Here is an 11,908-nt window from a genome sequence, read left to right as displayed (position 1 = left end):
TGGACAACACCCTTCGAAAAGGGTGTTATCTCTGCAAGTATTTTAGTATTCACCACAGCCTTGTAGTTAATGGGCAGACTAGCTGTTGTGAATGCTGCCTAGCCTTAGCTATGATACTACCTTGTTCTGTATGAGCCAGAATCTGTGAGGCGTCCTCATATTGCGCTTCTGGTCCGTCATGTGGTAGCATAACGTGCGACCCTTTCAGGCAAACATTTTAAGGTTTCGCCATTGCAGCAAGGCACACAGACCATGCTTTTCGTAATCTTCCTCTGCAGTGATAGTACACTGCCGGCAGGATGCAGAGCGCAATAACAATGCGCGCTGCACTGACACAGGATCTCCCGCACCTTGGTGCACCAGTATTTATTACCCCGTGGAAGCAGCACACAGCCAAAAGCATGGTTACATGCATTTCAGTAGTTAAAAACCTCCACTTTTCTTGGTCAAAAATTTTCGCAACGCCAGCTCGACCAGGAGGGAAAGACACCACAGCTCGTTGTTGTAGCTCATATTGAATGCAATAGAGCGCAAGCAATGCATGGATTGGCGACGGTAACAAGTGCAGTACTACAGAAGCATACGTTTGCCTGTCAAGCAGTTTTTTGCCGTTTAAGCACACATTTTATACCTCTATAAATCAAAGTAGTCATTTATCTCCACGGGATGCTTCTACTAGTACTTTCACACATATGACTTAAAGGTAGCACTGAAATCCAAAGAACAAAGTGCTTCCACGCCGAATAATGTTTCAGCATTTACAAACAAAACAGCATGTGTAGCTGTGCATGCTGTTCAATATATAAGCATGCACTATTTCCTTAAATATATGTATGCTCCATTTACTGCCAGTGACCTGCTTATACCCAATAATTTAGTTTATTTTTCACCATGTGCTTGCATTGAATATTCCACAGGCATTGTAAGTTAAGCTACCAGAATAACAATCAACTAGTCTAAGGTTACCAATTGAACAAAATTATTGTAAAATTTGTGACGAAATGTCAGAAGAAAAGTATTTATTTCATTAAAGAGAAATGGTTACATAATAATGTTTGCACATTTTAAATGTAAAAAGGAAAATAAGGAGTAAAACTATACCAATACAATGACATAGGCACCAAATAATGGCACAGGCTTGCTCAATTAAATTTTAAGCAGAACAGTTTTTTTAGTAACCTGACTACGAACTATTACGTTTCCCTTCGAAAAGCACTGCATCTTATTAAAAAGCACAAATATAACCGGTCACATAAGTAAGAAAAAGTCTGAGCGTGTCTTTAACACAAGGATAGAAAGTTGGGCGAGTTGGTACAGTAACATGATCTTGGATTGTAGCAGACAGGATGAGCGCTAACTCTCAACTAAATTTTTATTCAAATGAACACACACACACACACACACACACACATATATATATATATATATATGTATATATATATATATTTATATATATATATATATATAGGTGACTGCAAAAAAACGCAGCAGATCTAAATGGATATTGAATACATAGTAGTAACATGAAGACGACAAACAAAAGCCATCAGCCATCAACTGCGTGGCAAATCTCAAATCTGAGTGCAAGCTTTTCTCTTATTAAGTATACCTGTAGGAATTGCGACCAATGCGCTCCCAAGATGTATGAGGCATTAGTCATTGCAGAGTTGTAAGGACATGACAATCCTAGGATGATTACGTTCTTGATGCTTTTTTCCCCACTTTCCATCTTTTGAAACCTGTATACTTTAGTAATGAAAATAAAAATGCTACAACTGGCGTGTGATAAGTTTTGCGTTTATTTCCTAGCAGCTCATTGAAACGAGCCACGATGACAAATTCAAATGCCGGTACCTCATCAGACATTCAAATTTCTTAAACACAAACAGAACCAGATAGGCATTAGAGTGAGCATGATTTAAATACATTACACTGGTTTAAAGTTATTGCACCACTTTGTGCCAGGTAAAAATGTTAGAAACATCAAAAATGTTAAGATTCTACGGCCAACCGTGAAAACTAAATAAAACAATCATTAAGCTTCTTAAACTGGTACAGGAGCTTTACAACTGGCCGTCTTGGTGATGGACACGCAGATAGATGAGCAGCCATTCCACTGAGACGAGAATGTTGAGGGCTTCGCATGGAAGTCTGCGAGACACTGCAGAGTAGTTCTTGGTCCACATGAAGGAGGTTGCTTGCATACACATCTGGGCCACCATACTGAATGCATGGTGTTACCGGTACCTTTTCCCCCTGCATTGTGGTAAAAAAGCATGGTTTAAGTTTATACGATATTTAATATGCAAAAAAAAGAGGTGAGGCATGCAGACAGGACACTAGAGTAGAGAAGTGAACATGAACACGAAAAACATGAAAAATTTCATTAAATTGTTTTATTAGATAAAATTTTTATACTATGTGTCATTCGTTATGAGGGTTCATAACCGCAACATATTTAATATATAAGGAGGTAGAATTATCAGCTTGGTCAGTTTGCACAAGCTCGTTTGAGGCAGGAAATCGAGTTTCACAAACACAACCTCAACATTCTTGATTGAAAAAGGAACACCTCAGATGACATGCAGTCCTGTGAGTGGGAATTGCACAGTTGAAGAAAAACAAATAAAACTCACAGACCGAAAGCGAATTACTTGATAGGTTTTAGTAGCACAAGGGCATCTTTGGCCAATGAGTGCCAAGTCTATACTGCAAAAGATAAACTTAGTGCATCTTTACAAAGCAAATATATAAAGATGACTAATGCCTCTCTGCACTACAGTTGCTTTGCTCTAGCGTGAAGTCATTTTAATGCATGTACACGTACATACACACGCTACACCCAAGTGTAACAGCTGCAGAATTAAAATTGGGCAGCAACAAAGTCGCAACCTTTAACTATTGATCCCAAGCTGTACTAGTGACTGGACGTAGTACCAATATCGCCAATGACGAGTCGCACTCTTTCTGCCCGATGTTACGCTGCTCTTATTGTCAAAAATGAGTTACAGTCGGCATTGAGGGAAAGCTGCCCGCAAGAGCAGCTCCTATTTTTGTGGTATTTCTAACCAGACCAATGAAGTAATATATTTTTAGAATGAGAATGACACCTAAAAATTGCGTACGTAAAAAAATTTGGTACATTTTTCCGGAATTAACTTGGGGGTTAAGGGCTAATGAGGCATTCCAGAAACTAGAACAAGTTTTGACATGTTTGCGACCAGTGAATGCTAGAAAATATGGTGGCACTCTGTAGTTTTGTCCAACAATGCAAAAGGGATTCTTAATAACTGAGGAAATAAATGGAAAAGTATCATGAAGTATATTTCGTGAATGTAATACAGAACCACTCAACTTCTGTTACTATATAATCTCCACTTGATTAACCTGCACTTTCTGAACTAGTTCAGGAGGTGCTGCATTTCACTACTCATTCTACCAGTTCAACGTGGCAGCAACTGCATGTTGTGATTTGTTTTACTTAGTGCAGGCTTTGTACAGGGCGAGTTCACAGCATTCCCTGCACTTGGCCGAAAGGTAGTGCATGTTTATGCAGCAGGTGTGGTGCCGCTTCTGCACGAGCGAAGTGCAGAAATAAGTTTCATACAATAATTACTAGAGGGAACTCTGACGTTAGTGTCCACAGGAGATCGAACAAGAACAGCTGTACCAGCATGGAAATTATGGGAAGTACATGGATTTGCCTAAACTTCGTCTGTTTGGCTTCAAACGGCTTTGTAACTTTGTAAACTAGTAATTTTCAACAATATACTGTGTAATAAATAAATAAACATTAAAATCGTCCGACGACAGGATTCAAACACAGGAACTCTAGAACAGAAGTCTGATATTGAAACCATTAGGCCATGGAGGCATGTAACGACAAGCGAGTGCAACGCCCTGATGAATTTATCGCGGGCATACCAGTGCCTTGAGACGCTTGGCGCCTTTCGATTTGGCCACCTGAACAAGCTCAATCGTTGCAATTAATAGCAATTGTGCGTGTTGGCGCCGTCTTCTGCACTTTGAAGAGTATAGACTGCGCTGAAATTTACGACAATTAGATTTATATAGCGTATAATATACGAAGCCACAGGAACATCTGAATTCAAAAGCACGAATATCAGACAAATCCATGTGCTTCCCATCATTCCCATGGTGGTACGACTCCAGCACCAGAGTTCCCTCTATTAATTACTGTAAGAAACTATGGCAGAAACAGGAGTAATAAACTAAGTTTTGATGTCCCATAAATCTTACTGGTCATTAATTCCAAGTTTTAGTGCAGTCACATGTTTAGTAGGCAATTGTGGTATTTTGCATAAACACTGCAAAGCCAACTGTGATGAATGTTCACTGTGGTAAATTGTTTATGATCGAGTAGCATAGACTACTGAAGCAATCTCTGGAAGGCAAGTTAAGTAATTTTCTTATTAGCAGCCTTTAAACAGCATTCGAGCATATGACACATGCACCTCAGATATGCAGATATTTCCTTGACTCAGCAAGAAGCGATGCTTCATGTTCCACGAGGCTACTTCTATCAAAGCAGTATTGGTGCTCTCTAAAAACGATGCCAATGCAGATGATCCAAATATTTTTCAGGGGCAACAGTTATGCCTGAAATCATGCTAGATTAGTTTTTTCAAACACATGTTCAGACCATGTTAGAAGTGCTTCTTAAAATCCTCCTATTTATTAGACTAGTCATATATCTGTACACAAAGACTACTAATTAGGTCCCATGCTATATCATGATCTTGACAAAAACTTCACTTAGTAATACACACATGCTGTGATAAGATTTGAGACCACATTGAGATGCTGAACAAGGTGAATTCATTATTTTTAAAATGAAGCTCCTGTTCTACCAAACGAGAAGAAAGGATACTGAGGGCCAAAATTTTTCTGAATCACAGCTGGAAGATGCCAGGGAAGGCACGTGCAAACTTATTTGTAATTTTCTATTTAAATGCAGAAATGATAAAGGGAAATGAAAATGGTAAAAAAAACGACCAGGCATGGGGGGAGAACGAACCTACAGCCTTTGCATTAGGCATGCGATGCACCAACCACTGTGCCACCGAGGCAGCATTCAACCGACCACAATGGCCCCTCAGATTGTCGACGCTCGAACACGGCCGTAGTACCACAGTGGTTAGTATATCACATGTGTAATGTGAAGGTTATGGGTCCGTTCCCCACTCACAGGTGGATATTTTTTAATCCACTTTCACTTACCTAGAATTTATCATTTCTACACTTCATATAAATAACTTAAAACATGTTCCTGTATGCTTTCCTTGGCCTCATTATCTGCTGGCTTCTTCCAGTTCTGTTACTTCCAACACTTATACATATTCTAATCTGGTAAGTAAACAGTTTTGCATGATGCTGGAATGCAATATAAAACATTATTGCAGGGCCGGGTTATGTAGAATGCCTTACATTGCCCAGGCAAAGTGTATTAATGTCAATCTGAAAAAAAAAATTCCCACTCAAGGCAGAAATGGTGTGTACTGCTGTGTGCGACAGGGTTTAACGAAAACAACTTGTTCAGAAATAAAGCCACCAAACCACGAGGAAATAATAAAACTAGATGAAAATTTGTGCACTTGCATGTTAAAAATTTAGCATAGCAACAGATGAAGACATAATGAAGGAAGCGCGAAGATGATTTTGGCCACACGAGGCAATATACTTGAAAGATGCATATGAGCTTACACGTGGAGAAATATTGTTTATGTAGCAGCTAAACTACGAACAGGCGTAGAGCACACTGATACAAGGTGTCGAGCATGTAAATCTTATCATGCCCTTAAGTCAAAGAAACATGGCTGTTTCCCATGATTCGCTACACATGGCTGGCTCACACAACTTAGCCACTTCTATATATGCCTTGTAATTACCAGGTGGTCTGTCTGACACCTGCAAGCTTTAAATATGTACAAGTGCCACGTAGCTGGACAGCACCAAGGTAATGTCGTTTGCCATCGTTTTTGAGGAAGTTAAATCAATTCTTGCATTTTTCCTAATTAGGTAATTAGTTATGAACAATTATTTAACTGCTCAAATATTTTATTCAAAGCAAAAGTGTCAGTGCGAAAATTGTAGAGCATCCTGAAAAATTCCCAATCCAACTTTCTACTGCTCAGAAGGTGCAACAATTTTTTTCTCAAGCTTGAAAGAAACCAGTGAACACATGCAAGAAGCGCCGTGCAACTAACCGCTCGTGCACCTGAACGCCATCTGGCTCCTCCTTTCATGCTTGAAAAAAACATTTTGAAAAGAATATTTTAGAAATTGATCAATTATTATTGACTATGTTTTAGGCAAAATGCATGAAATAGTGTGACTGCCACTTCCATTTTCGGCGACATGAATTGACTCCATTTGCATGTCCAAATCCAGCTATACATGGTGCGTGTTTTGAGCTGGTTCTGTAATTTATGCTGGTTTTGACTAATTGAAGCTTCGCACCCTAATAATGGAGTCAGCCTAAAAAGAATTTGGTACATAAACGGTCGCTGTCAGTACTCCATACTCCTTTAACTTAGTGCAAAGTGCTTGTGAGACAAGAAGTTGGTAGTTCTAAGCAGTATTTCTCATTTTGACTTGGTGTTATAGCCCACTTACTATGATGCTAAGCTGCTCAGTCATGCTGGTCCCAGCTTCAATCTAGGCCATGGCAGCTGCCCTCCAATGAGGGTAAAATGCAATAACGCTCATGCACTTAGATTCAGGTGTACAATAAAGAAGCCAGGTTCCCAAAACTTTAGGCTTTGGAATGTAAAAGCCCATAATTTAATTTTAAAATCTAAAGATGCTTTATTAGGAGCAGGGGCATCATTTTGAGCTTTTACTGCACTGCCATGGCACCAAGAAGCTCCAAGTAAATAAAAGCTATTTCTTAGACAATGTACATATCTTGCAAGCATTTACAAACACTTCTCTGCATGCACCTCTGTTGCTGTTATATTTAGATACGTATGCCAAGACGGGTTATAATGTTAGAACATGTTTCAAACTTCTTTTTACCGCTTTAAAGTTGTTCGTTATTTTGCATCTCACTGTGTGTCGAACGCACATTTCAGTGCATCAATTTCTTCAGAAAGTGCACTACTCTTTATTTATTTGTGCATGCAAAAAGGGTTCAGAAGAACTGCTTCCTGAAGGTCTGTATAACAAGCAAAAAACAATTCTATGTAGGCTGCACAAAGAGAAAGGATTGGTTTGTAAATATGGTATTTAGTTCTTAAAAAAAGAGGCAGCTGTCAGTATTCTGTTCCAAAGTAAAAATTGCCCCTACCTGGCTCTGCTTCATTTTCCGATGTTGATGGTCCATTCGGGGGCACTCAACTGATAGGCTGCACTTTGGCGATGTCGGCTGTGCTGTCACCAGGCCCAAGGTCGATCGACATCCTCACCAAAAGTCGAGTCCAAACGCTATAAAAGAAATATCTCATCACTTTGCTATCAGTTTTGTCATCTTGCGTGTTTCACACACGGCCGTCAGTGAAATATTTCGTCACTTGGATACTGAAAGAAATTCAAGCATTTTCTGGCAGCCAAGCTGATGATGATGATGTGTGGTATTTTATGGCGCAAGGACCAGCCAGGTTTGGCCAAAGAGCACCATGAGAAGTGGTAATGTTGACGATGTATTCTGGAAGATGTGACTTGGCTGTAAACTGGCCTAAAAATTGTCGCTGTAAAGTGCGTAAAATCTACGTGCTTTATAGCACGTAGACTAATGACGAATACTATGAACATTAAAATCCATCGTGAAAGAATGATGCAAAATAGAAAATATATAGGATGGCAAAATTACTCGGAGCACTGCTGCCTCACCAGAGCCCTTGAAACATAAGGGCCTAGAGGCATGTGCTATACGAAAGAGCTATCACAGCGTCATCCTCTGAAGAGAGGGCGGCAGCCAAGCTGAATACACAGTAAATGGAGAACATTAAAAAGAGCAAATGCAGTTGTCACATTAGATTCATCAAGTACAGCAGAAATGGAAAATAAATCAGTGATACTGTGTCTGTTGGCTTTGAATGCAAGAAACGTAAAAACAGGAACGTGCAGCCACGCCACTTTGAATTTCCCGCGTTTGCTACACCTCACAAGTTTGACATCGTCCGGTACTCGGGGATAGTAACCGCTTAAAATCAAGATGAACGAGCGTCGGCATAAATTAACAGGATACTTAACCGGGCAATATTGGCGCATAAAACAACTCACGTAGCAAAGCTACTGTCAATTACCCGATGACGCATCTGCGGTCGGTGCGGTTTGGGCGAACAATTCAAAAAGGAATGAGAGTTTCACTTGTTTCACGCCTACTAAGCTAAGACAGAATTTGAGTTTCTTACTAAACTATACTGGATATTTACGCCCCGAATAAAACGCTAAAAAATTTGTTACGTCACATTGCATACGTATGAGTGAGGAAATTGCTTTTATTATGTTCTGCCCAGACGACATGCAGCAGCTACCACTCTCATGCAACGAAAGCATGAAAGCGGTACTCGTGACACCGAAAACAAACATATACAGCGCCAACGTTACGCCGCTTGGAGTTGGTACTAAGCACGATCAAGCCAGTTAGTTTTCTAGCTTTCATAACGCCATGAACACGACCAAACATCGAGCGAACAAACTCTCTGCTCTCGAAAATTATTACAGCTTCCATGTATATAGCTATCGCTGCCACAAGCAAAAGTCAATGGGCTAGCTGTCACAAGCCGCAGATTAGACTGACAGCAACATATTACGGTAACGTAAAACAATTTCTACGCTGACTTAGCAGCCGCGGTGTGCTCTAAGTGCCAAAGTTCTCGTTTGCCGCTCGAAATTCACACCATGATGACGGCCACTGCATCTTTCACATGAAATATTGCACGCTTTGCTCCAGAGCTCAATAGGAGGGCGAAACGCATTTGCACGTACCTGAAATTCGCATGCCGGAAACCCGTCGACGCTTCCGAGAACGGGGCGCACGGCCATACACCCGTACGGCGGCTTGACTTGGACGTGACGCACTTCTATCAAACATTTCACATGCGACATGTTTCGCACCGATTGCGCGAACACCAGAAAATGACGCAGGCGGCATTGCGACGCCGAGCTGACGTGCATCCACCGATGAGCTGTGTGCGCGGATTGCAGAGAACAAAACCATACAAAACGTTAGACGCGAGAAGATGGTGGCTCTCGTTGCGGAGACGAAGCGGACGAAGCAATGACGCGCGAATGAATGTTGCCAACTGTTGGTTCCGCGTTATGCCGGCGGTGGTGGCTTTAGTGGCGTGCACGGTGGCGTGTGTTGCGGCTGTCTAATTTTTTATTTCTTTTCCCCAAACAGTATAGCTAAAATCAGTTCTTTGTTTGAATTTTTAGCTTTGTCGTTTGGCATTATCTTTGTCTTTTTATGCTATTAAGCGGCCAATTATTGCCTCTCAGGTTCGCGCGCGCCAGTTTCGCGCGCAAATCTCAGAGGCCATAAGACAACTCTTTAGAAAATGCCGTTATTGTCGTTGTTGTTGTATTGTCGTTGTTGTAGAAATGTCGTTGTTAACGTTTCATCATCCTTTCTTCAACTGAGATAGAAAGGTAGTGTACCTTTTTCCGGGGTTGGGAGGGGGCGATCAAGACGGCATCGCTCAGCGGGGGGTGGGGGAGTAGGTTGGTGTTGGTTCTTTTCGCGAAATTCGCGAACCCTGCGATTTTTTTTTATAACGTAAGCACTTCTATACTTCCCCAACAAGAAAAACCACCCGTCTGTCAGTCTGTACCGCACGATATCTTTCAAAATAGAACCCGCAGCAGTGAGTGAATTCACCTTCGTGCTAGCTCTCGCTTCAACGCGACCGAAGCGGCGAGAACACTGCGCTCACGAAGCTTTCAGCTTATGCCGCACTATGCGCTTTTCGCAGATCACTTTCAAGATAGGTTTACGCGCGTCTGTTTTCAAAGCGAAGTAAACGGTGAGAACATAGCGCGTGAAGTTTTCAGCAGTGGGCACACTCGGTCCACAATGCAGTTCGCTTTCAAGATACGGTTCGCGCGGCCGTGCCACAAGCTGGCGCCGCCGGAGAACGGTTGATTATGGTTCGTCGCGGATGAGGAGGGCTAAAGAGCGATAACGGCTCAAAATGAACGGAACGTCACCAGCGCGCCTGGCCACGCCATCTTCAGTATTTCGCTTGCGCCGCCGACCAGAGCAGCTCGTGTCGCCGCAGCGCTGTCGCTTATACTTGTCGGATCAAGTCTCATAACATTGATAACTACATGGACTGCGTGTAGATGAGGAAGAGTCACAATGCTTACGCACACTTAGACAAATCCGAGAGGAGTTCCTGTGTGATTTTTTTTTACCGGAAATGTACAGTCAGCGGTGGGAACCAAGTTGACAATGCCTGTAAGACGGGTGCCAAGCTTTTTTTTTTGTGAGAGTCTTGCCCAGATCCCAAAGACCTGCTCAAGCTAAGACTTGCTGATGGCTGTATGCGTTTTTTTTATTGTCGCATGCCCTCGAACCGCCGTGAATCCTACTGTCTAATGACATTAGAGCAGTATTCACGTCCAAAGGGAAATGCAGCCGGTAATTGGGCTGCCTAAGGTTTGCGGCCCGGCGGCAGCTGCCCTCCCGTCACCCGTTTCCGTTGACAAGTTAGGGGGAGGGGTCTAGAGCAATCTTACACCCCCCTCCCCACAGTGGCGTAACCAGAAAATTTTTTCGCGTGAGGGGGGGGGGGGGTCCCAATTGACCGTGGAGAGGGAAGGAGCGGGGCCATTGCCATAGCAGCAAAAATTTTACTGTTAGTGAGCGTTACAAGTGCCCGGCGTGCCCCACTTGGCTACGCCGCTACTAGCCCCTCCCCCCCCCCCCCGCAATCGACGCAAATCGAGCTATCAGAACGTGCATGACACGCATGCATGACATAACACGAATGACATGCCGCGAAGCTAGCATGGATGTCGTCACATCATCATCATCAACAGCTTATTTTGACGTCCATCGCAGGACGAATGCTTCTCCAGCGATCTCCAATACCCCTGTCTTGTGCTAACTTGTTCCACGTGTCTTCAAGTTTCCCAATTCCATCACGTCCACATTATTCTCTGCCGTCCTCGGCTGTGCTTCCCTTCCCTTAGCACCCATTCTGCAACTCCAATAGACCAGCAGTTCTCTCTCTTACGCATTGCAATGTCTGCCCAGCACGACTTCTTCCTCGTAATGTGAACCAGAATATCAGATATCCCCGTTCACTCTCTAATCCACATCGCTGTCTTCCAGTCTATTATGATCATGCCTAATAATTTTAATTCCATCGCTCGTTGCGCGGTCCTCAACGTCTTCCCAAGCTTCATTGGTAACTTCCAAGTTTCGGCCCCATACGTTAGTAACGGTAGAAAGCAATGGTTAGCAGTAAGCTCCCTGGTCATGATTTAGTAATGCCTGCCGTAAGCTCTCCAGCTAATGTTTTATTTTTGTTAATTTCCTTGACCAGAGGCTGCGAGTAATTAACCTCAATAAACGTATTTCTGCGCAGGTTCTAGAGGCTGACTGCCGACCATGACATTCGTTCTCTCGCCAGGATGCGGAACATTACTTTGCTCTTCTGCATACTAACTCTCAATCAGACTTACAGTTTCTTCGACAAGTTCCTCAAACGTTTGTTGCAAATAGTCTGCAGCGTTGCTGAGTATGCCAATGTCATCTACAAACCATAAGTTGGTGAGCTATTTACCGTTAGCCGTCACTCCTAACCATTCCCAGTCTAACTGGTTGCACACCTTTAAGTATTCAGTGATAGCATTGTAAATATTTTGCTATTGATCATATGAAGCCGTTTGCAGATATCTGGCTATGCAAAGTCTGCGCGTTAGTGTCATCCGTTCG

At 42.4% G+C, this 11,908-nt stretch overlaps 1 long non-coding RNA gene across 1 annotated transcript; it reads right to left on the bottom strand.

Moving 5' to 3' along the window:
- Window positions 1-1,700: 1,700 nt before the first annotated feature.
- LOC135913460 (uncharacterized) lies at window positions 1,701-9,093 on the bottom strand. Its single transcript, XR_010568019.2, has 3 exons — window positions 8,953-9,093; window positions 7,310-7,446; window positions 1,701-2,256 (listed from the first exon to the last, which is right to left on the bottom strand). It is a non-coding gene; the product is annotated as an uncharacterized lncRNA (long non-coding RNA).
- Window positions 9,094-11,908: the final 2,815 nt, after the last annotated feature.

This window comes from Dermacentor albipictus, unplaced genomic scaffold, assembly GCF_038994185.2.
Source record: "Dermacentor albipictus isolate Rhodes 1998 colony unplaced genomic scaffold, USDA_Dalb.pri_finalv2 scaffold_14, whole genome shotgun sequence".
NCBI classification, from domain to species: Eukaryota; Metazoa; Arthropoda; class Arachnida; order Ixodida; family Ixodidae; genus Dermacentor; species Dermacentor albipictus.
Note: the sequence above shows the minus strand (reverse complement) of the source record. Positions and strands in the feature narration are given on the sequence as shown.